Source organism: Adiantum capillus-veneris, unplaced genomic scaffold (assembly GCF_014529385.1).
Source record: "Adiantum capillus-veneris isolate H3 unplaced genomic scaffold, ASM1452938v2 Hic_scaffold_325, whole genome shotgun sequence".
Classification (NCBI taxonomy): Eukaryota; Viridiplantae; Streptophyta; class Polypodiopsida; order Polypodiales; family Pteridaceae; genus Adiantum; species Adiantum capillus-veneris.
This window is the reverse complement of record NW_028221436.1, coordinates 2979148-3006951: the sequence shown is the minus strand read 5'-3', so window position 1 is coordinate 3006951 and position 27804 is coordinate 2979148. Positions and strand designations below refer to the sequence as shown.

General features: G+C 42.2%; 2 non-coding genes and 1 pseudogene across 3 annotated transcripts; 2 read left to right on the top strand and 1 right to left on the bottom strand.

Annotated features, from left to right (window-relative positions):
* Positions 1 to 1223: 1223 nt before the first annotated feature.
* On the bottom strand, positions 1224 to 1310 carry TRNAS-GGA (transfer RNA serine (anticodon GGA)). Its single transcript has one exon. It is a non-coding gene; the product is annotated as a tRNA-Ser (tRNA).
* Positions 1311 to 8935: 7625 nt separating this feature from the next.
* Positions 8936 to 9009, top strand: TRNAM-CAU (transfer RNA methionine (anticodon CAU)). The gene has a single exon. It is a non-coding gene; the product is annotated as a tRNA-Met (tRNA).
* A 672-nt stretch (positions 9010 to 9681) lies between these two features.
* Positions 9682 to 12684, top strand: LOC147417096 (photosystem II CP43 reaction center protein pseudogene; annotated as a pseudogene). Its single transcript, XR_015187427.1, has 2 exons — positions 9682 to 11472; positions 11521 to 12684. The product of XR_015187427.1 is annotated as a photosystem II CP43 reaction center protein pseudogene (transcript).
* The last annotated feature ends 15120 nt before the right edge of the window (positions 12685 to 27804 follow it).

The following is a 27804-nucleotide window of genomic DNA, read 5'->3' as shown; positions in this document are numbered from 1 at the left end:
TTTCTACAGATACTATTTTCAATTAACTTCTACCAAATTTGGTGGTGGATATGAATAATATTTCCGTGCCGACCCCATAGTTTTTTTTTTGCCACTTGGAAAACATTCATTTTATTTTATAGAAAAGGAGTTTTTACGTCTCGGTATCGAGGACCTCGTCTAAAATTGATGCGTCGTCTAAAAAATTTGCCAGGACTTACGGGTACGGGTAAGAGTAATACGTCTAACTTGGGGAATTTCGACTTGCTGTTGACCAATCAACGTCGAGAAAGATTTCTCAATTCTGCGTGCGTTTGGAAGCCAAACAGAGATTACGTCTTAACTATGGATTGACAGAACGCCAATTACTAAGATATGTTCGCATTGCTAGAAGAACTAGGGGTTCGACAGGTCAAGTTCCGTTGCAACTGCTTGAGATGCGTCTGGATAATATTATTTTTCAGTTAGGCATGGCTTCCACAATTCCCGCTGCCCGACAGCTGGTTTGTCACAGACATATTTTGGTAAACCATCGCGTTGTGGATATACCAAGCTATCGATGTAAACCTAGGGATATTATCAGTATTCGGAACCGACCAACTTCTGCCAATGCTCCGAAGAGTGAGTCTCTCAGTGGGAACGAAGTACCAGATCACCTAACTCTGTCTATTTCGAAAACGGGTGAACCAACGGGATTAGTCAACCATCTGGTCAACCGGGAATCCGTCAATTTGGATATCAATGAATTGTTAGTTGTTGAGTATTACTCTCGAAAAGCTTAGTAGAAGAAGCTTTTATTCGATTCAATCAAATACTTTGTAGATATTTGTCCTGAAAATACTTAGTTGGAAAACTCCGAATGATGCAAGTTGGGGGGCGGATTAGCAGAAAGTCATGAAAAGCTATTCCGTCTACCTCTTAATCCTCTAAGTCTTGAAATTTAAAAACCTTCTCTTCTAGTTTCGAGGGTGACGGAATATTTTCCGATTAAAAAAAAAGTTGATTTGGCCCACGACGTTGTTTCCCAGTTATAGTTATGCGCTATTTCGGTCCATTTGATACCGAAGTGAAGAGATAGAGTAGCCCCCATCTATCGTTTTTGTTGAAGTATTCTTTCAACTCCTTTTTATCCGTATCCGGAAACAGATTAAAACTCTTATTCCGACTTCATCTTTTCCAAGATAATTGTTCAACTACATTTCAAGGAATAGACAAAAGTATCCCGAGAAAGTAATAATAGAAATAGGAAAGGGAGGGATTCGAACCCTCGGTAGCTAGAAATCTACATAGCATTTCCGGTGCCACACCTTAAACCACTCGGCCACCTTTCCCCGAGCTGCGATATTTCACCAGTGAAACCTCTGATTTTATTTTATGACTTTAGGCGATGAAGTGGCAAGTAATTTGCGGGTATCCGTTTCACTAAGTACCCCTCGAAATAGGGGTGAAACGTGACGGAAGTTTCCGACACCAATTAAAATCTCATTCCACTTATCACTCGACTACTTCTCTCTTCCAAGTTATTCTCCAAATAGATTTCTTACCTTTCTTCCGTAATTTCAACTGACGGATTAGTAATAGGTGAAGTAATAAAAAGAAAACAAGGAGTAATTTTGATTATGCCTAGGTCGCAGAGAAATGATAATTTTATTGATAAAACTTTCACAATTCTAGCGGATATTCTCATACGAATTCTACCTACTACTAAGAGGGAGAGGGAAGCTTCTATATACTACAGGGATGGTGCGATTCGAGAAGGGAGGTAATTTAGCACTATTCCCACTTAATTGGAGAAAACTCTCAATTTGAAAAGCCCACATTTGAGAAAGGTGTTTTTCGAATGCCGAACAAATCCTTCGGTTGCGTATCCACGATTGATGCAGCCCCGCAAGCTACGGCTCCCGTCTCCCGCGGATCGAGGTATCGAGCAAGCAGGAGGTTAAACCTGTTAATTGGTGATACGTGGAAATCTTAGGAGTAAGCGTGGAGGGGGTATACACCACTAGAGAAATCGGCAATACAAACTCTTCGTCAACCTCTTAATTCAAAAGATGTTATGCGTTTTCGACAACTCCGGAGTCGCGATAACGACTAATTGCGATTGGGGTAACAAGCAACCATCCCGTTTGTATTTTGGATATCCCTTAGATCATCGGAGATTGCCGGGGTGAATAATCCTCTGAGAAACAAAGCGTTGGGAACGAAGAAATTGCCAGGGAGTTTAGCTACCACTAATTCATTGACGGCAACGCAATCGATCCAATAAAAAAAGAAAACTCCTTGTAAGAAGGATGGTTAGATACCGATTTTGTCATACACTAACCCCCGCCTGGTTAGAAATCTTATCAAGAGCAGGAGTAATGAAACTTCTCAAATTGCTTCCTCGTAAATTAAATTGGGCAGGAGGAGCCGTATGATACAGAAGTTTCACGTGCGGTTTTGAATCGGGGCTTTTCTGCGTAAGCAACCGTAACGGATGTCGGCCCAATCAGAGGGAGAATATGCAGAAGCTTCGGGAAGTTACTACAAAGCCATGCGTTTGGAGATTGATTCTTACGACCGAAGTTACATACCCCACAATATAGGTCCTATTCATACCAGTAATGGTAACCATGCAAAAGCTTTGGAATACTACTTTCAAGCGTCGGAGCGTAATTCCTTTTTGCCACAAGCTTTTAATAATATGGCTGTGATCTGCCACCACGTGCGACTATCTACACCTCGGGACTCCTCGGTTCATGATCAATCAACCGATAAAAAAAAAGGCTTCCCCCAAGCATCTTTCTAGACGGGAGTTGCCACGAGCTGCGGGATTTAGCCCCCTTCCAAACAATCCGAGTTCGGAGGAGGTAACCGGCCTAACCTTCCTATGGATAATTTAACTAAATAAGGGGATGCAGCGTCGTAAGGATTTCTCATTGAAAATCTGGATCGATACAATGAAGCTGGCTCATCAAAGATTTATGCAACTCGTTTCTGTAGAAGAGGCAGTTGAAAAAGCACTAAGTGGCGAGACACGGCGTAGTACCAAATCCCAAAGGAAAAAATTTCTCTCATTTTGAAAGATCCATGTTGAGATAGGGTAGTTAGTGACGGGAGAGATTTTATTCTCTTCCCAATAGCTGTGAGTACGGAAAAGGTTTTATTTGGAACGAATAGAATTGAAAACCTGGCTATTTTTAGTTTTCCCACACCTCACCTCGGAGTAGGATTCATCCCTCACCCAAAGGGTGGGAGTGCAGTCATATGAGCCGTATGGGGTGGGAAACCCCCAAGTTCGGTTCTGAAGGAGGAGATTACTGGGAAAGGAATCATCCATTCTTGTCGAGGGGAACAGGCCATTTATCAAGGAGATTTAGAAATTTCGGAAGCTTGGTTTGATCAGGCTGCTGAGTATTGGCGACGGGCAATAGCACTTTCCCCCGACAATTATGCCGAAGCACAGAATTGGCTGAAAATTACGGGACGCTTCTCCCCGTCTCATCGGTGGGAGAGTTGGAACAACAGTACGAGAGTAGCGTGACTTCCTAAATAGGGAAGTCAAAGTAAGTAAAACTTTTTGTTTCTCAGACGTCGACCCCCCCCCCCCCCGGGGGGGGGGGGCAATTAGTATTACTTATCAAGTCCATCAGGCGCCGCTAAGCCGTGTAATAATACCACCGAAAGCCTATCCCACATGATCTCTTCACTATAGACGTTCAACTTTCAAATTTGGAGGGAAGTAACAGATTCTTGCATGTTAATGAAACCCCCAATTCTCAGAAATTTTATATCTCCTGTTGGTAGGTTGTTGCTATCCCCTGCTCGAAGAGAGGAGAGTCCCAATGACTATTCGTTCGCCAGAACCAGAAGTCAAAATTATGGTAGAGAAGGATCCTGTAAAAACTTCTTTCGAGAAGTGGGCTCAGCCTGGACATTTCGCAAGAAATTTAGCTAAGGGTCCCAGTACCACTACATGGATTTGGAACCTACACGCCGATGCCCATGATTTTGATAGTCATACCAATGACTTGGAGGATATATCCCGTAAGATATTTAGTGCGCATTTTGGCCAACTAGCTATTATTTTCATTCGGTTGAGCGGGATGTATTTTCATGGAGCCCGTTTTTTCCAACTATGAGTCATGGCTGAATGATCCCACACACGTAAAACCCAGTGCCCAAGTTGTTTGGCCAATAGTGGGTCAAGAAATACTTAATGGAGATGTGGGCGGGGGGTTTCAGGGCGTGCAAATAACGTCCGGATTCTTCCAACTATGGCGAGCTTCGGAATAACTAGCGAGTTACAGCTCTATTGCACAGCCGTGGGTGCTTTAGTTTTTGCTGGATTAATGTTTTTTGCTGGTTGGTTTCACTATCACAAGGCTGCTCCAAAATTAGCTTGGTTTCAAAATGTCGAATCCATGTTGAATCATCACTTGGCCGGTCTATTGGGATTGGGATCGCTAGGATGGGCGGGACATCAAATACACGTATCGCTCCCTATCAATCAGCTCCTAGACGCAGGTGTTGACCCCGAAGAAATACCCCTTCCTCACGAACTCATCCTTAATCGTGATCTTCTAGCTCAGACGTATCCAAGTTTTGCAAAAGGATTAATTCCGTTTTTCACTTTGAACTGGTCGGAATACTCGGATTTTCTAACTTTTCGCGGCGGATTGAACCCGATAACAGGGGGTCTGTGGTTGACTGATACCGCACATCACCATTTGGCCATTGCGGTTCTCTTTTTGGTAGCTGGTCATATGTACAGGACAAATTGGGGTATCGGGCATAGTACGAAGGAAATACTAGAAGCTCATAAAGGACCTTTCACGGGTGAGGGACACAAGGGTATTTACGAGATTTTGACAAGTTCATGGCACGCTCAATTAGCTATTAATCTTGCCACTTTGGGATCCTTAACAATTATTGTCTCTCACCACATGTATGCTATGCCGCCTTATCCCTACTTAGCTACCGACTACGCAACACAACTTTCTTTGTTTACACATCACATGTGGATAGGGGGTTTCTTAATAGTGGGAGCAGCTGCACATGCAGCTATTTTCGTGGTAAGGGATTATGATCCAACTACTCAATACAACAACCTGTTGGATCGTGTCATTCGTCATCGTGATACAATAATTTCACATCTTAACTGGGTCTGCATCTTCCTTGGTTTTCATAGCTTCGGTTTGTATATTCACAACGATACTATGAGTGCCTTGGGGCGTCCTCAAGATATGTTTTCGGATACCGCTATTCAACTGCAACCAATCTTTGCCCAGTGGATCCAGAATACTCACGCCTTGGCTCCTGGATCGACTGCACCTAACGCAACAGCAGGCACCAGCTTGGCCTGGGGTGGGAGCGACTTAGTAGCAGTGGCCGGCAAGGTGGCCTTAGCTCCAATTCCATTAGGCACCGCAGATTTTTTGGTGCACCACATCCACGCATTCACAATTCATGTTACTGTACTAATATTATTGAAAGGCGTCTTATTTGCACGCAGCTCTCGACTAATACCCGACAAAGCAAATCTTGGTTTTCGCTTTCCTTGCGACGGCCCCGGAAGGGGGGCACCTGCCAGGTATCTGCTTGGGATCACGTATTCTTGGGGCTATTTTGGATGTACAACTCTATTTCAGTGGTTATATTTCATTTCAGCTGGAAGATGCAATCGGATGTATGGGGAAGTGTAAGTGAACAGGGAGCAGTGAGCCACATCACTGGAGGAAACTTTGCACAAAGTTCAACGACAATCAATGGATGGCTGCGAGATTTTTTGTGGGCACAGGCTTCTCAAGTCATTCAGTCATATGGTTCTTCATTATCTGCATATGGGCTTCTATTCTTAGGGGCTCATTTTGTCTGGGCCTTTAGCTTAATGTTTCTATTCAGTGGTCGCGGCTATTGGCAAGAACTTATTGAATCTATAGTTTGGGCTCATAACAAATTGAAAGTTGCTCCTGTTACCCAACCCAGAGCTCTGAGTATTATACAGGGACGTGCAGTGGGAGTAACTCATTACCTTCTGGGTGGAATCGCCACAACTTGGGCATTCTTCCTGGCGAGAATCGTTGCAGTGGGATAATGGCTAGGAGGATTTGAGAAACATTATGGTATCAAGATTTCCAAAGTTCAGCCAGGGTCTATCCCAGGACCCAACTACTCGTCGTATCTGGTTTGGCATAGCCACTGCGCATGATTTTGAAAGTCATGACGATACTACCGAAGAACGTCTCTATCAAAAAATATTTGCATCTCACTTTGGTCAGTTAGCTATTATTTTTTCTATGGACCTCTGGGAATTTGTTCCACGTAGCTTGGCAGGGCAACTTTGAAACATGGTACAGGACCCATTACATGTCAGGCCGATTGCCCATGCCATTTGGGATCCTCATTTTGGTCAACCGGCGGTCGAAGCCTATACCCGGGGGGGGTCCGCGGGCCCGGTCAATATTGCCTATTCCGGCGTATATCAGTGGTGGTACACTATTGGTTTACGCAATAACGAAGATCTCTACACCGGAGCCATTTTTCTGCTAGCTGTTGCTGCTTTGTTTCCTACTAGCTAGCTGGTTACACCTCCAACCCAAATGGAAACCAAGCATCTCCTGGTTCAAAAATGCTGAATCTCGTCTTAATCATCACCTATCAGGATTATTTGGAGTGAGTTCCCTAGCTTGGACAGGCCACTTGATTCATGTAGCTATTCCCGAAGCAAGGGGCGGGCATGTCAGATGGAACGATTTATTGACTACTGCCCGCACTGCCCCGCATCCCAGGGGTTGGGACCTTTTTTTTCGGGTCAATGGAGCGTTTACTCGCAAAATCCTGACTCTAACACCCATTTGTTCAATAGCAACCAAGGAGCAGGAACAGCTATTCCAACTTTTCTGGGGGGATTCCATCCACAAACTCAAAGTTTGTGGCTAACTGATATGGCTCATCACCACCTAGCAATAGCCGTCGTGTTTATAATTGCCGGCCATATGTACAGAACTAACTTTGGTATTGGACACAGCATGAAAGAAATTTTGGATGCTCACATTCCCCCGGGAGGTAAGCTGGGACGTGGACACCGGGGACTTTATGATACGGTGAATAATTCTCTCCACTTCCAATTAGGACTTGCTTTAGCTGCTTTGGGAGTCATCACCTCCCTTGTTGCACAACATATGTATTCCTTACCCGCCTATGCTTTTCTAGCGCAGGATTATACGACCCAAGCAGCACTATATACTCACCACCAATACATTGCCGGGTTTATCATGGCAGGAGCTTTTGCACATGGAGCCATCTTCTTTCTTAGAGATTATGATCCCGAGCAGAATAGAGATAATGTGTTGGCAAGAATGTTAGAGCACAAAGAAGCAATTATATCTCACCTAAGTTGGGCTAGTTTATTTCTGGGTTTTCATACGTTAGGTCTTTATGTTCATAACGATGTAATGCTAGCCTTCGGGACTCCGGAAAAACAGATTCTTATTGAACCCGTATTTGCTCAGTGGATTCAATCTGCTCATGGTAAAGTTTCATACGGTTTTGACGTGCTTCTATCTTCAGTAGATAGTCCGGCAAGTAATGCTGGTCGGGGCTTGTGGTTACCTGGCTGGTTAGACGCTGTTAACAGTAGCAATAATTCGTTATTTTTAACGATTGGTCCCGGATTTTCTCGTTCACCACGCCATTGCTTTAGGTTTACACACCACTACACTAATTTTGGTGAAAGGTGCTTTAGATGCACGCGGGTCCAAGTTGATGCCGGATAAGAAAGAATTTGGTTATAGTTTTCCTTGCGATGGCCCCGGCCGAGGGGGAACTTGCGACATTTCTGCCTGGGATGCTTTCTACTTAGCTGTCTTTTGGATGCTGAACACAATTGGATGGGTTACCTTCTATTGGCACTGGAAACACATCACTTTATGGCAGGGCAATGCTGCTCAATTCAACGAATCTTCTACGTATCTAATGGGATGGCTAAGAGATTATTTATGGCTAAATTCCTCGCAGCTTATTAATGGCTATAACCCCTTTGGTATGAACAGCTTATCTGTGTGGGCATGGATGTTTTTGTTTGGGCATCTCGTGTGGGCTACCGGGTTTATGTTTTTGATTTCGTGGCGCGGTTACTGGCAAGAACTCATCGAAACTTTAGCTTGGGCTCATGAAAGAACGCCTCTTGCAAATATGATACGGTGGAAAGATAAACCGGTTGCCCTTTCTATCGTTCAAGCGCGACTGGTTGGATTAGCGCACTTCTCCGTGGGTTATATATTTACCTACGCAGCTTTCTTGATAGCATCTACATCAGGTAAATTTGGCTAGTCTTCATCTTTGTTCAACTACAAAATTGCTTGTTCCCGCGTCAGATTTACCCTCACTATCCTTTCTACTCGGCACACCGACTGCCTACTTGTTTCGTAGTAATAATACAACTCTGCTCACCTCTACCTACCAATTATGGCAAAAAAAAGTCTTATTGAAAAGGAGAATAGTAAGAAAAAATTGGTGAAAAAAATATAATCTTCTTCGCCAATTTTTGAGACGAGAGATTAGAATAGTTTGCGGATCCAGGATAAACTAATTATTTCCGAAAAATTGCAATCTCTACCACGCAACAGTGCACGCGTTCGTCTCCGTAACCGGTGCTCCCTAACCGGACGACCCAGATCCAATTATCGAGATTTTGGTTTTTCCAGACACGTACCCCGCGAGATGGCACACACCTGTGTCTTGCCTGGAGTGTTGAAATCGAGTTGGTAGAAAAACTACTTACCCCCCCGCCTTATCTACCGCTTGTTTAGAGAATTGAAATCTTATCTATTTATCGATAGATAAATAGATAAGATAGGATGGATAGATAAAATACTGCAATTTACTCATCTTCATCATTTTTTGTTTATGCATTATTTATGTCCAATGTAATTCTTTAAGAGATGTATAATACTTACGTTAGAGGCATTAACTACGCGGGGTGGAGCAGCTTGGTAGCTCGCGAGGCTCATAACCTCGAGGTCACGGGTTCAAATCCCGTCTCCGCAAAGTCAATTGTCAATTCTTTTTCCAATTTACCGGAAGTTCCTACCGGGGATTAAAGAGAATCAGTTTTTCCTTTCCGTTCTACTGACTTCCCCATGGATGCAGCTTAATTAGTTCAATCGAGGAAATAAAAATTGGGATTCTACCCCATTTTATCGCCAGTCTATATTTATTCACAGTACATAGGCCCCTTTAACTCAGCGGTAGAGTAACGCCATGGTAAGGCGTAAGCCGTCGGTTCAAATCCGACAAAGGGCTAAAATAGTCATGTAAGATGCTAATAGAGAGAGTAGTTATCCAAAATTTAGATATCCAGTACCATTGGCTAGGAAAAAAAGATACTGGAGTCAACACGAACCCTGTTCGTGGGGGGGGGGGGATCTTAATGTAACTAAGTCATCATGCAAAAAGAATATTGTATTGTCTCCCGCGGTATCGGTAAATCAGTTGGATATACTTTTTTGTACCAGAGACATTTTGGTTATTCTTACCTCGGGAATTAAATGCAAATCTGACGAAAAGACAAACAATAAATAGATTTATCTATTTATTGTTTTATAGATATATATCTTTACATCTGCAGTTGCGAAAGAAGATACAAAAGAAGAATTGTAATTTGGGAAATAGTTTTTCCCCTATTCACTGTATTACAAAACAAATTTCAATTACTGAAAAGATTCTTACAAGTCTCTGGTACTCTCCCCTTTTCCACATCTTTCAAACAATTGGAAACCGTTTACACTGCTAGGAGTCTAGATGGAGACATAATTATCCTGTTCGATGCATAAATTTCCGACACACCCTCTGGTTGCTACCTATTTTTGTTAGTCGAGACAAAATATTTTTTTAAGGTTTCCTAGGCATTGGTAGAATAAGTCCCTAAATATCCTCGAAGTAGAGATAGATGCAATAAAAAGCATAAGTTCCGCGTATTCCTATGCATAACATGTGTAAACTCCTTATACTATACTACAAAATTTCGTATTTACCTACCCCGGATTCTCGGAAACAACTCGACTTTCCGTTGGATCAGGTTCGTTGTTGTGTTAAAATGGTTAGCGAAGTCCTGGAAGAAAAGGGGGGCTTACCTACTAAATATCTGACGTGGCAGAAGGGATCTCCCAGAGACAAGAAGGGATGATATATTGGAACGACAAGCAGGGAGGAGAAAGAATTGGGCAAAAATGATGAATAGAATAAATTGAAAGAAAAGTGAAAAAAAAAATGGAAAAGGAAGAAGAGGCCTTGTGAAAATATTACGATTTTTGATCTCGCACGACAAATTCTGATAAAATGACTTATCAACAATCTGGTAATCTCATATTCAAGAGAACTATACCAACTCCTGGAATATAGAAATAGGAATGAGGGACCTAAAAGTGGTTTGGGTAGCTTAGTGGGAACAGATATGACAATTGCCATTGGAAAATCTTCCAAAGAACCGAAAGACTTATTCGACAGTATGGATGACTGGCTCAGGAGAGATCGTTTTGTATTTGTGGGTTGGTCCGGCTTACTACTATATTTCCCACCGCTTACTTCGCCCTGGGGGGCTGGTTCACGGGTACGACCTTTGTGACTTCGTGGTATACTCACGGATTAGCAAGTTCTTACTTGGAGGGATGCAATTTCTTGACTGCCGCGGTATCTACCCCTGCTAATAGTTTGGCCCACTCTTTGCTTCTTTTGTGGGGTCCTGAAGCACAGGGGGACTTCACTCGTTGGTGCCAATTGGGGGGTTTATGGACTTTTGTCGCCCTTCATGGTTCTTTCGCCTTAATAGGTTTTATGTTACGCCAATTTGAACTGGCTAGGTCCGTACAATTACTACATTACGCCCCTACAACGCAGTAGCTTTCTCTGGTCCGATTGCGGTTTTTGTCTCCGTATTTTTGATTTACCCTTTAGGACAATCCGGTTGGTTCTTCGCACCTAGTTTCGGTGTAGCGGCTATCTTCCGATTCATTTTGTTTTTTCAAGGTTTTCATAATTGGACTCTGAATCCATTTCATATGATGGGGGTTGCAGGAGTTCTGGGCGCTGCTCTCCTATGTGCCATTCATGGTGTACAGTTGAAAATACTCTCTTTGAAGACGGCGACGGTGCAAACACATTTCGGGCGTTCAATCCAACTCAGTCTGAAGAGACTTATTCGATGGTAACTGCAAATCGCTTCTGGTCCCAAATATTTGGTGTCGCTTTTTCCAACAAACGCTGGTTACATTTTTTCATGTTATTTGTGCCAGTGACGGGTTTATGGATGAGTGCTATCGGAGTAGTTGGTCTCGCCTTAAATTTGCGCGCGTATGACTTTGTCTCCCAAGAAATTCGTGCAGCAGAAGATCCCGAGTTCGAGACTTTCTACACAAAGAATATCTTACTAAACGAAGGGATCCGTGTGCCTGGATGGCAGCTCAGGATCAGCCTCACGAAAATCTTGTATTCCCCGAGGAGGTTTTACCCCCCGTGGAAACGCTCTTTAATGGAACTCTCTCGCTGGGTGGTCGCGATCAGGAAACCACGGGTTTTGCTTGGTGGGCGGGGAACGCCCGGTTGATTAATTTGTCTGGTAAATTGCTTGGTGCCCACGTAGCTCATGCTGGTCTGATTGTATTTTGGGCTGGAGCTATGAATTTATTTGAAGTAGCTCACTTTCGTATCAGAGAAGCCTATGTATGAGCAGGGATTAATTCTACTTCCCCACTTGGCAACCCTGGGTTGGGGGGGTAGGTCCTGGCGGGGAAGTGGCCGATACCTTCCCTTACTTTGTTTCCGGAGTGCTACATTTGATTTCTTCCGCAGTTTTGGGTTTTGGAGGCATATATCATGCTTTGATTGGTCCCGAAACTCTGGAAGAATCTTTTCCTTTCTTTGGTTACACTTGGAAGGATAAAAATAAGATGACTACAATTTCGGTATTCATCTAATATTACTAGGTTTCGGCGCTTTCCTACTGGTTTTCAAAGCACTCTATTTCGGAGGGTTGTATGATACATGGCACCCGGTGGCGGAGATGTAAGAGAAATTACGAATCTTACTCTAAACCCCAATATTATCTTTGGTTACCTACTAAAGTCTCCGTTTGGCGGAGAGGGATGGATTGCGAGTGTAGATAATCTAGAAGATATTATCGGGGGACATGTGTGGCTCGGATCCATCTGTATTTTCGGCGGGATTTGGCACATATTAACAAAACCGTTTGCCTGGGCTCGTCGAGCTTTTGTGTGGTCCGGGGAGGCTTATTTATCCTACAGCTTGGGAGCTCTAGCCATATTTGGCTTCACTGCCTGCTGTTTCGTCTGGTTCAACAACACAGCATATCCTAGTGAATTTTATGGTCCCACCGGTCCAGAAGCTTCTCAAGCTCAAGCTTTTACCTTCCTCGTTAGAGACCAACGTCTCGGCGCCAACATAGGTTCTGCCCAGGGACCTACTGGGGTTAGGAAAATTACCTAATGCGTTCCCCCACCGGAGAAATTATTTTTGGGGGCGAAACAATGCGCTTCTGGGATCTTCGTGCTCCTTGGTTTAGAACCTCTAAGAGGTCCAAATGGTTTAGATCTTGGTAAGTTGAAAAGGGATATACAGCCATGGCAGGAGCGACGATCTGCGGAATATATGACTCATGCACCCTTAGGCTCCTTAAACTCTGTAGGCGGGGTAGCCTACCTTGATTAATGCTTTTAAATTCTGATTGTATCTCCCCGAATTTGGTTAGGCACATACTCTTGGCTTAAAGAATCATAGTATATTTTAAATTTACTCCCATTGAGGAATCCAATGGTTTCAACTCCATCAAGAGTTTCCACACAAATGGTACCTTGTAGGGTGATTTTGCATACTCTATATGGTCCTTTTTTTGCATGTTTTCTCGTTACACACTCCATACATAAGGAATTTATCCCCAACCTTGATATCCTTATTCTTTAAATGTCTGTCAAACCATTTCTTTCTCCACAAGTGAATTTTTCACAACCAATTGTCTTCTTTCATCTAACCTCTCAAGGATATATAAACGCTCAACTAAAGGTTTGTGAAGCTACCCACAAACTAGGAATTACAAACTCCCATGCATAACTACTTCTTGGCCATATACCATCTTGAATGGTGTACAATTAATAGCCTTTTTTGTAAGCAGTACGATAAGCCCATAGAGCTGATGTAAGCTTCAAATCCCAATCTGTGCAATGAGCTTCCACTGTTTTGGTCAAGACAGAAATTAAAGTCTTGTTAGTGCTCTCATCTTAGCCATTTTCTTGTGGATAATAAGGTGCAGATGTATGGTGGTCTATCATGAAGTTTGTTGTGATTTCCTTTAACAATCCATTTATAAAATGATTACCATTGTCACTCACAATCTCAAGGGGACAACCAAATCGTGTAATAATGTTCTCAAAGAGAAACTTAGCGGTTGACCTTGCATCAGCCTTGCATGTCGCCTTAGCTTCTGTCCACTTTGTCACATAGTCAATGGCAACAATAATATGTCGAGATTGAGTGTTACAAGCTGCTGGATTAATTGGGTCTACAAAGTCTAAACCCCATTTTTTGAATAATTGAGTCACTTTAATAGGATGTAAGGACATTATTCTTTCGTTGTGTGATCTTGTAAGGTTGGCATTCATCACACCCTTCTACAAAAAGTGATGCATCCTAAATAAGGTAGGCCACCAATAGCCTGATTGCAATACCTTTTTAGCAGTTAGTTCCCCATAAAAATTTCCTCCAACTATACCCATGTGGGCTTCTTGCAGTATGTATAAATACTCATCCTCACAAGCACAACATCTAAGAATATCATCCTTCCCTAGCTTGCAGAGTTTCTACAATTAGAGAATAAGGTTCACATTCCTTTAATACTTTCGGAGCTATATCCTTATGAAGCTCTTTGGGTGAAAAACCATTAACTAAAAAGTTCACAATCTTCTCACTCCATTCAGGCATGGTCTATCGGGAAATTCGTCATCAATTCGAGTAGGGTCTTCAACATTGGGTATGTGAGACAAATGATCCGCCATGACATGTATTTTATCAAGTGTCACCACAATGGTAAAATTAAACTTGAGAAGAATTAATAACCATTTATGTCATTCTTCCCATGGAACAAGGTTTATTCACTAGATACAACAACGCTTCGTTATCCACATAGAAAACAAACTTGCTGGCAAGAAGGTAGTAGCAAAATTTCTTTACTACGTAAATCATAGCTAAACCTTCCCACTTTGTAGTGGTGTAGTTTCTCTCAGCGTCATTTAATTGACAACTTTGAAAGCTAATGGGATAGTCCATATTATGTTCTCCTGGTTGAGCTAGAACACACCCAATTGCAAAGTTTGATCCATCAATATGCGCATGAAAAATTACATTCCAATCGGGCACTCGTAGGATGGGAGCACTTGTCAAGGCATTTTTAATGACTCATAAGCATGGTCACACTCCACGGTCCAGTGGAACTCGATAAGAAGCTTGTACAATGGGCAAGCTATCTCAACAAAGTTTTAAAATAAACCGCCGGTAAGATACCAACATGGCCCATGAACCTTTGAACTCCTTTATAGTTTGTGGGTAGTGTGGCTTTAATTTTACTCTCATCTGTGGAAATTTCATTTTTGGACACTATGTGCCCTAATATGACTCCATATTTAATCCAAAATTGACATTTGAAAGGGTTTAAGGAGATGCTTCACAAAACTCCCTCAAATATTCTCTAAAAGCAATATTTATTAATCTTTGGAAGGTAGCAAGGCCATTGGTTAAGCCAAAATCCATAACACGAAATGTGAACACTCAAAGTTCGGTTATAAAAGTAGTTTTAGCTTGGTCGTCTAGTGCAATTGTGATTTGATTGTAGGCAGAGTACCCATCTAAAAAGCTATAAGCTTCCTTACTTGAAACTCTTTCAAGCACATGTTCCGAATAGGTCAAGGAGTAATGGTCTCTCCTAGTGGCGGCATTGACCTTCTTGAGATCCATGCACACTCTGAGTTTCCTGTTCTTTTTTGGCACAATAACTACTGGAGACACCCATTCTAAGTTCTCGATAGGATATATGAATCCTCATTTGACAAGCTTTTCAATCTCTTCTTGAAAAATCTTTACATACTTAGATTCATTTGTAGGGTAGGGTTGGCTGGGCTGGTTTAGCCATGCTTTCATGGAAATTGTGTGTTGCACCACGGAAGGTGGAACACCTTTCATATCATGATATGTCCAAGAAAATGTATCCTTGAATTCCTTGAGAATCTTTTTAAGTACATATTCCTCAGTCTCTGTCAGATCTTGGGCAATGAAAATAGATTTGGACTCCTCACCTGGTTTTGCTAACTCTATTTCCTAAACTATCACGGGGGCCATCATAGACTCCATTACTTCCATCGATAGGTGTTCTCTGGGCCTTTGTATAGAGACAACCTTATGCTCCTCCGTGGTGTAGGATTTGAAATGCTCAGGTGCATGATGTAAATCTGTGGGGTCTTGTTGTTCTGAGGACTATAATTTCTCTTTCACTTCCTTTTGTTGTTGAGATAGCTCTTGATTTTTTTGATTCCTTACAGTATGGATCAACTTTGGCTTCTCTATAGCCTCTAGCTATGTGATGTCAATGGGTTGTGGACTGCACCACATGAAGCTTTAAAGGTATTCACCCCAATTTATCTACCATCCTCTGATGAGCATCACATGCCACCATATAACTGAGCCATTCTACAGTAGATTTCTTTTTATTTAGCCTAGCATGCACATTTTCTGGATATTGTCACCTCTTTTATCTCTTACTCCTCTTGTTTAATTTTTGATTACAACCTTCCTCCAGTGAAGAGTCACTAGATGAATTGCTACTTGTGTCTTCTCCTCTCTCGGATAGATTGTCATCTAGGGTACCATTGGGCCCTGAATGTTTTGTCCCCACATTTGCACCAAGATTTTACTCAGATTTCTCGTCCATAGAGTCAATTTTAGCTGATGATTCCGACTTTGAATCGTGTGGGCTATAGTCTTTTGAGATGCTACTGGTTTCAATGTCAGTCAAGCCTTCATCTGGTAGGTCATCATCAGCTATATACATTTCCCTATCATATTAAACGGTACGAGTGTGGCATTTCATCATCCCCTCATGTGTACCTAGATCATCCTATTTCCCCTAGTTCCCCTATTTCCCAAGTGTCTACGTGTTGCTGCTAGGTGGACCCAATCCACGTTGTTAGACTCAGTCATCCCAGTAGAACATCCATATAAGGGGAATCTCCTCCATAACATCAGTACTTTTTATACGTGTAACAATACTAAAATTTTCATAATAATTGATATCTAATTCTCCTAAATTATTTTTCATTTAAACTGATCATTTATAATATGGGGAAGTACCAAGGGAGAAAAAGCTAGAATATTGGTTAAGTTGGACCGGCCACAATAGGGATCCAAGGAGGGAAAATAGCGATCCAAAGGGGGGGCCATCTACAAAAGAGCAATGTGCAACAATGGGCTTTAAAGACCCTAAGGTTCAGCCCATTAAGGTCAGGCAGAACACGGCAGGGACACGGCCGAACTAGGGTAGGGTTGGGCTAGGAAGTGTGGAAAGGGAGTCCAACTAGGGCAATGGGCGGGCAGGGCTATGCTATATAGTGGGTGGTTGGGTGGTGGAATCCTAGGTTCTAGTTCCCCTTGTCTTACATTGGTATCAAGAGCAAGGTTCCTTTTTTGGAAAAGGCTCAGTCGTGGAGGAGGGGAGCCACACAATTGTGCATGCTTTTGTGCATGTCAGGGTCAAGGGGGCCGAGCTAGACAAGGGTAGGGTTGGGCTAGGAAGTGTGGAAAGGGAGTCCAACTAGGCAAGGGCCAGGGGCTATGCTATATAGTGGGTGGTGGGTTGGGGTGGACTCCTAGGTTCTAGTTCCCTTGTCTTACATTGGTATCAAGAGCAAGGTTCCTTTTTTGGAAAAGGCTCAGTCATGGAGGAGGGAGCACACACAATTGTGCATGCTTTTGTGCATGTCGGGGTCAAGGGGGCGTGGAGCATCCCTCCCGTGAGGAGGAACCACAATGGGCACAAGCGGGCTTTGCAAGGAGAAGAGCCATCGGGTGCAGGAGCACCAAATTGCATGCGCTCAGGCTCAACGATGCACGTTGGGCTGCTGGTCATTTCTCGACACAGGGCCGAAGCCCCCTTGCACACATTGAACGTCCCATCTTCCCAAACCTCTATGTGCTTCTTGCTCAAGGCGATGGAGTTTTGAAGCTCAGCGTTCACACATAAACGCCTAAGGCCAAGGGCCTTAGGACGTTAAATTAAGATTAGGGGTGATACACACCCCCGCAACAAGCAACAAACTCTCGGGATTTAGTGAGCGTATATCCGAATGTAATCGAGACAGGGCCGGCAAGTACACGACAATACACAAATTCCCTGTGTGCTGGCTACAAAAATTCAGCAAGTCAATAAAGCTTCATAAGTGGAGTCGACGCATCATTTCGCCATCGCTCACAGTAAGCTGCTATAAAAGCAAATAATTTCTTTCTTTTTTTTTAGGGCATCCACTCCATGTTAAGAGGCAATCTCGATGCGAAGTGCGGGAGTGCGGGAGCAACCGGTTGTGGGCATATGAAGCATCATATTGCTCCAGCTTCATCACGGGACGAGCATTACCTTTTGCATGCAGTTCTTACGCAGAATGTGAATTTACGTCTCGACTCATGCACGAAGTCCACCATGGATGGTGACGGCCTTTAGACCCGCACATAATCGTGGTACAAAAGAACCGTCTCGACAATGGTACGGATTATAAGAGAGCTTACCTACCACTCAACTATGACCATGGTCAATACATTATGTCCTTGGTTTATCCGACAATTGAAAGCCAGTTAGGGGCCTCGGTATGAATTTCGACTGACCAAATTAAGGCCAACATCAGCACATGATTGGTGACGCACGGCTTTGAATACACCGTATTCAAATACAAGAACGGGAACAAGGTAACCTCTTTCAATTTTGGTTTTTATCAAGTTGATTACCCTCATGGTTTATGCAGGGCGGCAACGTTGCCTAGCAGTAATGGTCAATAAGGCTATGACTGGTATTTCCATGAGCAAGACTCCAAGCAAGGGTGCTAATGAGCATGGCTGGTGTAGTCCGATGTGGGTTACTGCTTTTGTACTATTTGCAGTTTCCCCTCGATAATACATTCGATTTTAGCGTCGACAAGATTGGTCGGCAGGGAGGAGCTTAATGAGGTACGTAGTCGATTTTGGGTTTATTGTCATCGGCATAACTGGTTACACAATTTTGGTTGTATCTCTACATAACGTGATGTATGAGAATGGCGTGATGCACTTACCATACATCTTTTAAATCATCGACCACGAAGTGATGTAACAACAGTAGGGCTGTCAACTGCTTATGAAGCATTTGACCTAGATGGAACATGCATCACCTCTATTGCATATATCTAACATGCATCAAAGGTAATGCACTTTTCTACATTCCAAGCATAGGCACGGCCTCTGACATCACATAAGCACTCAAATATTGTTGCATACATTAATGGCAAGGGCTTATTTTTTTGTATCTCAAGGAGACAGGCACGGCCTATTTTTGGACTTGTTAAAGGCAACAAGATGCTCGGCATGGCCGACTCTTTCTTATTGTTTCTTGAAGCTGATAAAGGATGCTTACCACACAGTACTGGTCAATTTTAACTGAAATGGCTCGACATGGTCGATTCCTTTTTTGTTATGATATCTGCAGTCACATCCGTTGGCTATCAGCACAAACATATTTATATGAAGCAAGGCTTCAATTTACGACTCTTACATTAAGATTTTTCCCGTTTGGGGTATGCTATGAGCACACCCCCTTGGGGAATTTCTCCATATGCCTGCAGGATATTTCATGCCAACTTTCTCTCGTGGAACAGAGAGCGTTATGATCTACATTTGAGCGAGTTTTTCTTCCGACATCTCCAGGCAACTGGTTACAGCAGGATGACCAGGTTCGACCATATTCAGGTTTTGTTTATTTTTCCATGTTTACACATTTCATTTGGAAAATATTGTCGGTCGTGTAAAGCAAAGTGCTGTGATAATTTTGCATGAAGCAAGGCTTCACACGCATGCCATGCTATTGCCTATTGATCTGGTATCAAGGGCATTGGCACGCCAGTTTGGGGAGCTGTTACAATTAGAAATTTGTTCCCTTTTATGGGCGGTGACATCACGTTATGATGCATCACTACCAATGTAGACTATGCAAGGCACTTATGGCTTCGGCTCTCATGCTTGAGGCCATCATAGTAGCCAAGGGCTTACAATTTCACATGCAAGGCATGTTGGTCAAGTCGATTCCACTCCACTACATCATAAATTATGCTTCCGCTATCACACCAGACACTCTATCACGGACAAACTAAGTTCTAGATTGTTTAACTTTTTGTTGCTGTCAACGCACAATACCACTAAATGGAACCTAAATCTAGGACTTATTTCACAGGAAAAGTTCCATATTAAGTCATTTTTGTAAAGTCACGACCCCATACATGGTAAGAGGGTCAAGCTGTGGCTTGTGTTTTCTGTTCCCTCTCTTGATGAGAGCGTTATATAGGCATATTTTTGCATGCTTATAGGATAAGCTGCAAGTGAAGCATAACATGCATCAGAGCACACAGATTGGGCACAACATATACAAACTCGTCACTAAAGGAAAGTTCCTCAGCCCAGCATTTTCTCTCTCTTTTTCTTATTTCTCTCCATGAATAATGAAAATTTTCTACACAGTTTTTGGTACATGTTTTGTTTGGGAGTCAGCATGAGCCAAGGTGCTCTAACTCTCAGTTAGAAATTAGGGTCGAACAGATCTACCCAGTGGACTACACAACGACGTTAATGGACAAGCAAGAGTCTTGTCATTACGGATGTTTTTGATGTCATTTTTGCACGACATAGTTGCATTGCGACACTTGCGTTGAGTTTTTGATAACCATAAACTCAACTCAGCTGCTTTCTACCACGGATTTTAGATGCAACATATCGTTGCGACAGTATGGTTGTCCATAAGAGATAGACTTTCCACTTGTGTGGATCTCCTGCTCTCTCTATAGCACTACAAGTGTCTATGGACACATTGTTTTGGGGTAAGACCCCACGAGTGCTTACTAAATCACCCCATAGTCATGGAGGATCATAGTTTGATCTATTATCGTTATAATTTCAAGGAAAGCAGTCCACAAAATACCATGTGGTAGCAGACAAATTCAACTTCTCAAGTTATTCCAATCATTCTATACACGGTTGCCTATGTTGGTTATCGTTACCTGCTAGTCGAGCAGTTTCTACAAGGGTCTCACCAAGGGGTTTGACTACGTCAATTCTAATCGAAGGGTTTGGATTGCAAAGGCAACACCCAGGGTTTCCAGTGCAATGTTGCTTGTTTTTTCATAGGTGGACAACATGCTCCACTGTATTTGAATACGGGTGAGTGAACATTCAGTTCAATCTCCAGGTACGCATCTATTGATTTAGTGTTATTCCAGTTTTTAGTATGCATTGCTTGTTTTTCTGAATTCATTTAAATATGCTTGAATATTTCAGGGCCATGCCAAGGGCATGTCAAAACAAGTATTTTGGGCCGTAGTGTCCAATGTACATTATGTTGTTATGAATCCACTTGTAGGATTCAATTTGGCACATGCTATCACATCGGATACAACATGGTCTAGGGACTCAAGGAGTTCGGTTTAGCCAGTGTGGAGCAAGGATAATGAGGGTCCCTCTCACTCCCGTCGTAGAGTGTTTGCAATTACCTCCACGCACAAGTACATCTTGTACTTGAAGAATGTTCTTTTTCAGACATTCTTACATGAGACAGATTCCACATGTGGAGGATATGAGTCTCTAGGACTGACACTAGCGTCCACTATTTCAAGTATGTGTCACGACAAAGTCCCTAAGTGCTGGTCCAATCAGTTTTCTAGACCATTTTTAGCACGGCGTATCAGGAGCAATTTCAGTGGTGGCCAAAAATTATTGGATACTTAGAATGACTTGTTAAGGTACAAGTAATGCTAAGCAACATTACAGATGGTTGTTTATACATATAGCAAATGAAAAGTTTCATTGTTTGTACCTAGAAGTGATCACTGTTTCACCTTCTATCATGGTTCAGACGTTCCAACAAGGCTTGCAAAAAATTGCAACTGAAAGTATTTAGTTTATTTTCAAAACTATTTACATTTATTTTTTTTGTGATAGGTGCATCACATTTGCCATAAGTATTGGCAAGGATCACCATGGATATACAGGTTTGGAGATTTTTTTTGCTAAATGCATGCACACTAGGTGTTATGGGCCCTAGTGTTTAGCAAACGTTGACTTGGAACGTAATGCGTATTCATCAAGTGGTTGCCTATGAAGTATTTTGCACTCTCTGTGCAGTATCTCAATGAGTTTACTTTTCGATCTACCAATCACCAATAGAGGTCATGGCTTGGTTTGCGTGTTTGTGGATCTTTCACGTTCACCACGATGGTTATTCAACCAATTGTTGATTTCTCAGCAATGTGGTATGATATTGTACTCCCCGTTTACTACCCATCTAGAACGACTGGCTGTAAAACGTGGGGGAAACACGCCTCAATACTGTCACTTGTCCAAGGGGATATGCAGATTACAAAGTGTAATCTTGTGCTAAAGAATATGCAAGTGCGTATGTTAGCACCACACGATCCAATTAGTAAGCATTTCTTGCTCTACTTGGAGTTTGCTTACCATAAGTTACAGCATGTTTGCGATTAGGTGTAGTCTCTTCATGTTTAAATCAAGTTCTCAACCTTGAACACTAGTTATGGTGGGGCCATTTACAGTTGAACTTGGAAAACAAGTCAAGGACTTAAACTTGGCTGATGAGTCATGTTAGCAAGTTACTTTCATGGAAAGCGAAAAGAGGTACTCTTTAGGGTACATCTTTGTGTGATAACTCGTTTTGCATACTCATGTGTGTTCTAAATGGAGTCTACACACTATGATTGAATAGGAATCGGTAACACAAGATGGTTGAATATGGACAACAATGTGAAAAATCAAGATGTTACTCTTGGTTTCATTGAACCTCTTGCTGAACCGTGTTTTGGTCAACCAAACAGTTGGATCCATGAAGGATGCCACTTGGGAAAACATTAGTGTTCTTAATAAGAAGTTCCCCACTTTTGTTTTCAAGGACGAAAACTCTTCTTTAAGGGGGGAGTAATGTCAGGACACCGGCAAGGCCAGACTAGACAAGGGCAGGGCCGGGCTAGCTAGGCAGTGTGGAAAGGGAATCCAACTAGGGCAAAGGGCCAGGGGCTATGCTATATAGTGGGTGGTTGGCTGGTGGACTCTTAGGTTCTAGTTCCCCTTGTCTTACAAAGACTTCCAAAATGCTAAGGTTCCAAAATTCAAAGGTTGTGTCCTATGGTCAAGCTTAGAAAAATTGGATGCTTTGTGAGTGTGCCAAAAAGTCTTCGATGCTCCTACATAGGGGGGGGAGAGCCCTGTCAGTAGGGGATGAAAGAGAAACACACACACACACACACACACACACACACTCACAGGCTTCCTTTACACAAAGGGAATAAGGGACACATGTCAGCTCCCTAGGCCAATTGCCCACAAGGTGCACTCAAATCCTATTGGATGGCCATAGAGGTGGACCAATGAGAATTAGGCTAGAGTAAATCTAGTTTGATTCATTTAAAAACACTTGATAAAAGAACCAATAAGAATAAGCTCTCTAGAAGACTATTGGTCAGTCTCCCAAGGGGTCCAATGAGCATTCAGCATCCCAATGGCTTGCTTGATTCCTATTGGCCAGAATAGAAAGGGGTCCAATGAGAGATTAAATCAATTAATTACCTAAAGCTCTCACAAAATGGAAAAGGGGGACACATGTCACAATTTTATCACTTATGCTTCTCAATTATGATTGGCTAAGCTTTGCAGGGTCCAATGAGGTGCCAATGAGTAAATTTCAAGAGGGATCGACCAAGAGAGAGAGAGGGGGGGCTGATTTTGGCAAGGCATTATCACACACTCACTCACACAATCTCATGTGTGAATCAAGAAGACTCTCTCTCTCCTTCTCAAGCTTTAATGGAAAGCTCATCACCTACTCCAAGCTTGTGAGAAGGGGGGCCTACACCAACAACTCTTGGCTTTGTGATGCAAATCCAACCAAGAGCCAAGCTTCAATGCATGCTCATCTCCTCTACCATGCTAATTACTAAGCTATGCTAAGATTTTATGAGTGATTATGTGAGGAGATATACTTCTTTCTCGTAAGACTACTCCTTCTTCCTCTCAATCTACTCTCATAGCCCGCTATCTCTCACCATCTTCAAAGGTGTGTGAGGTCTTGGGTCTGAGACCATGAGGGAATTGATGTTGTGTTTTATAAGTGTTTGCTTAGTGCTTGAAGTTTCCATCTTCATTGCACTAGCTAGTTATTGAAGGAACACAAAGAACTGTATTGTAAAATGTCTCCCTTGAAAACCTATAATACAAAGCCTTTTGGAGGGGGGACTGGCTCCATGTAAATCCGGTCCTCAACTGTTATCAATAGCTTAATTTCTCCCTCTTTTGAAGTATTGTTCATGCCTATCTAACTAGGTGTTATGCTTTTTGTTGCTCTCTCCACCCAAGCACTCTTGCTATGCTCATTAGGAATATATTCTAATAAAATGGTCACTATGTCTATGCTATTTTCCACTACACACAAGTTACTAGGCCATTAAGTGCTACATTGGTATCAGAGCACAAGGTTTCTCTTTACTTGCTCAAGAAGGGAGGTCCTCAAGCTAGCTATAAATTGTTGGAATTATTAATTGCAATTGAGTAAGTAGAATAGGGATTTTTCATCCTTGCAGTGTGCCTGCCTTCGTGAAAATAACGGGGCATCACCATCGACAGCTATGGTCTTAATAGTGGAGTCCTACGGGCTTGCCTACGGCTTTAACCACTATTGAGCTATTAGAAGCTTGACATGAGCTGGTGCTATTTTGGTGTTGAACTTCTATTCCTTGCAATTAATGATATTTGAGCCATAGGTACAGTAACTTGAGTGATTTTCTAAAGGGGTAAAGAGGAGTAGCAACTACGGCTTGAAGTGCCAAAAGTACACCTAAAAAATGTTAGAATGGTTGATAATAGTAAAGACAGTGAAATGAGTGTTGATAGCTTTGATTTTGCTAATGAGCAGGCTACTAATGATGCCCCTATGCTTGTTAACTACCTTATTTCTAGGCTTCAACAAGCCATGGGCAGTCCATCCCTCCAAAGTGAAGTGCAATGATAGCTTCATGCTCATGGGATTCTCCAAGCTCCCCACCATGACGAGAGAGTACCTAGGAAGCCTCCTTTTGAGACTTCAAAAAGAGGCCTCTCTCCGATTCGGGAAGAAGAAGAGGATCCATACAAAGGGCTCAAAAATTTTCTTCTTGATGACGCATCTCCTTCCCAAAGGAGAAATCAAGAGCCCCCACCAAAGGAACAAGAAAGAAGTGAGTCTCCTGCCATCATGAAGCAATTTTTGGCCACCGATGCCAAAGGCAAAGTACTCACCGAATAGGGAAGCTTGAAGCTCTCTCCCTACAAATCCATCCACAAATATGTAGACAAGTTTTGGGACTTACATCTCAAAGCCACTATTTTCAAAAAGATGGATTTTGGAGAAAAAAAACAAAAAAAAATGTGCGGGCTTAACTGAAGAAATGGCGGAGTATCTCAACTCCCAAAATCCACGCACCATATTGGCGGTCATACACCATACTATGGTGGCTTCTTGAATCAATTTCCAAACAGGGGCTAAGAGAAATCTTAAGCCCACAAAAAACAAGGGTTCCAATGAACCTAAGGGGAAGGACAATGTCCAAAAGTCTCCTAAGGGCAATTCCAATAACAACAAAGCTAAGGAGAAGGGAGTTTACAAAGGCAAAAATAAACTCTCTCCTGAAGAGCTTGAGCGTTTTCGCAAGGATAACCATTGTTTCAAATGTGGTGAGCAAGGGCATGTGTATTGTGCTTTTCCCAAAGGAACACCCTACATGAGCCTCCTAGAGCTACCTTGGTCAAAATCCAAGAAGAAGAAGCTCACCACAAAGGATCTCCTCTATGCCATGCTTGGGTAAATCTAAGATAACATGATTCTTTTATTCTCTTTGACTCTGTTCTACTCACAATTTCATATCCACAGAGTTGGTCACCAAGCTAGGCATCCAAGCCTGTGAGATGGGAGATGTCCTACCCGCAGATGGTGCTTTCAAGGGGCAAGAAGCTTTAGTCACTCCCTTAATCGAGAAATTGAGGCTCCATGTCCAAAGCTATGTGGACAAAGAGGACTTCCTTATCTCTCCTCTCAAACACGAGGATGTAATCATGGGGGCACCACGGTTTGATTGCATGGCTGCCAATGTTAAATTCCCTGAAAGGAAAATCTACTTTAGGTTCAAGGAAAAAGATATGTACATAGATGCCAAAGAGATGGGTAACACCATACCCATTGTACATACACAAGCTTTCAATAAGTCAATAACGAGCTCTATTTCTATGTACATGATTTTTGTTAAAGATTCTCAAAATGAACCTAATGCTTTAGCAAAAGACAATATAAACAATCACAAGGAATTAGAGTTATCCAATTTTGTCAAGGGGTTTCAAGATGTCTTTAATGACGATATCCCTTGTGAATTACCTCCTAAACAAGTCAATGATGACCATGCAATTGAACTTCTTCCAGGAAGTCCACCGCCTAATAAACCTCCTTATAGAGTTTCTCAAGCTCAACAAGAGGAGATTATGTGGCAAGTGCATGAGTTAGTTGAGAAGGGCATGGTTACGCCTAGCTCATCTCCATTTTGTTCACCCGTGCTATTAGTGCAAAAGAAAGACGGCACATATCGTATGTGTGTCGACTATAGAGCACTAAATAGGATCACTATCAAAAATAAGTTCCTGTTCCATGGGTAAAAGACCTATTTGATAAGCTGCAAGGATCGACCTACTTCAGTAGGATTGACCTAAAAAGTGCTTACCATCAAATAAGGATAGTTGATCAAGACATTGTAAAGACCGCATTTTGCACTACGTTTGGTCTTTATGAATACATTTTCATGCCTTTTTTGGCTTGACCAATGCACCAGCCACATTCAACCACTTGATGAAGAAGCTATTTAGACCTCGCCAAACTTTTACTGGAGTGTTCTTTGATGATATTATCATCTACTCTAATTCACTAGACAGCACTTGCACTAGGGAAGAAAGAGGAAGCATTTACTTTACAAGATGGTTATTTTCTCTATGGCAATAGACTATGTGTTACTAACTTACTACGTGAGAAAGTAATGTATGAATCTCATGCTCTTCCTTATGTGGGACATAGAGGGATTCATTCAACCCTAAAAGGGATTGAAACATATTTCTATTGTCCTACCATGAAATCAAATATACAATTCACCATGGGAGAGCATATCCATGGATTTTATCTTTGGATTGCCTACGTCTATCCATGGAAATACGGGAATATGGATGATAGTAGATAGGTTTAGCGAACAAGCTCATTTTATACCTATCAAAAAGACTATCAAAGCCCATCAAATGGAAACCCTCTTCATTTCACAAATCTTCAAGTATCATGGCTTACCAATGTCCATAATGTCGGATAGAGATCCTAGAATGACCAGTAGTTTTTGGAAGGGTCTCTTTGAGAATTTAGGAACAAGGCTAAACTTCTCTTCAGCCTATCATCCACAAACAGATGGCCAAAGTGAAATAGCTAACCTAATAATTCTTGATCTACTAAAAGCCTATGTAACGGAAGTAGATCAAACATCCCAATGGGAGAAGTACTTACCCTTAGTGGAGTTAGCCTACAATAACACTGTACATACTTCCACCGGAAAAGCACCTTTTGAGGTAATTAAGGGAAGATCAAAAAGTCCCCTACTACTTAAGGTACACGGGAAGATCTTCGTTGCATATGAGTATAGCTGAGACCTGCAAGAATCTTTCCAAAAGATTAAGGATTCTATCTCTATCTCACAGCAAAGGCAAAAGGCTTCTGCTGATAAGCACAGAAGAGCCCAAGCCTTTAAAGAAAATGATTGGGTCTTACTTAAATTTCCCAAAGCTTGATTAAGGCACACCACAGGCAAGAACCCTACGGGACACCAAAAGTACTATGCTAAATTAGCAAAAAGGTACTATGGTCCCTTCCAGATTCTTAGACCAATCAATGAGATGGCCTATCAACTCAAGTTGCCTAGCCATTGGCTCATACACAATGCTTTCCATGTGAGCCTACTAAAGCCTTACAAAGGAGAGCCACCTCAAGAACCAACTATTGAAGACCCACCAAAGATTGCGGACCAAGAAGAGGTGCTCTAGCCCGAGTCCATTCTCTAACATAAAGACAAGGTATTAAGAGGCGGTAAAACTATCCGACGGTATCTTATTAAGTTTAAGAATAATGCTTTTGAAGATGCTAGATGGATGCAAGGCATACAATTAAAGGATAACCTAAACCTTGTCAATTCTTACAATGCTTCCCTAGAGTAAGAAAATGTACAAATGTTTAAAATGAACAAAGTTTTTGTCTTATAAGACTCTCTTTTTCTTTATTGGGCACAAATGTTAAGTAGTATGCATGCTTAGAATCAAGTTTGTGGAGACTACGTCTTCCAAACACCAAGTAGAGCTTGTCGCTCTACTATGGAAGATTGATAGGACTAACGCGCAGACATGCTTGCGGTAGGCTTAGGCTCTCAAAGGCCAAATGGATTAGTC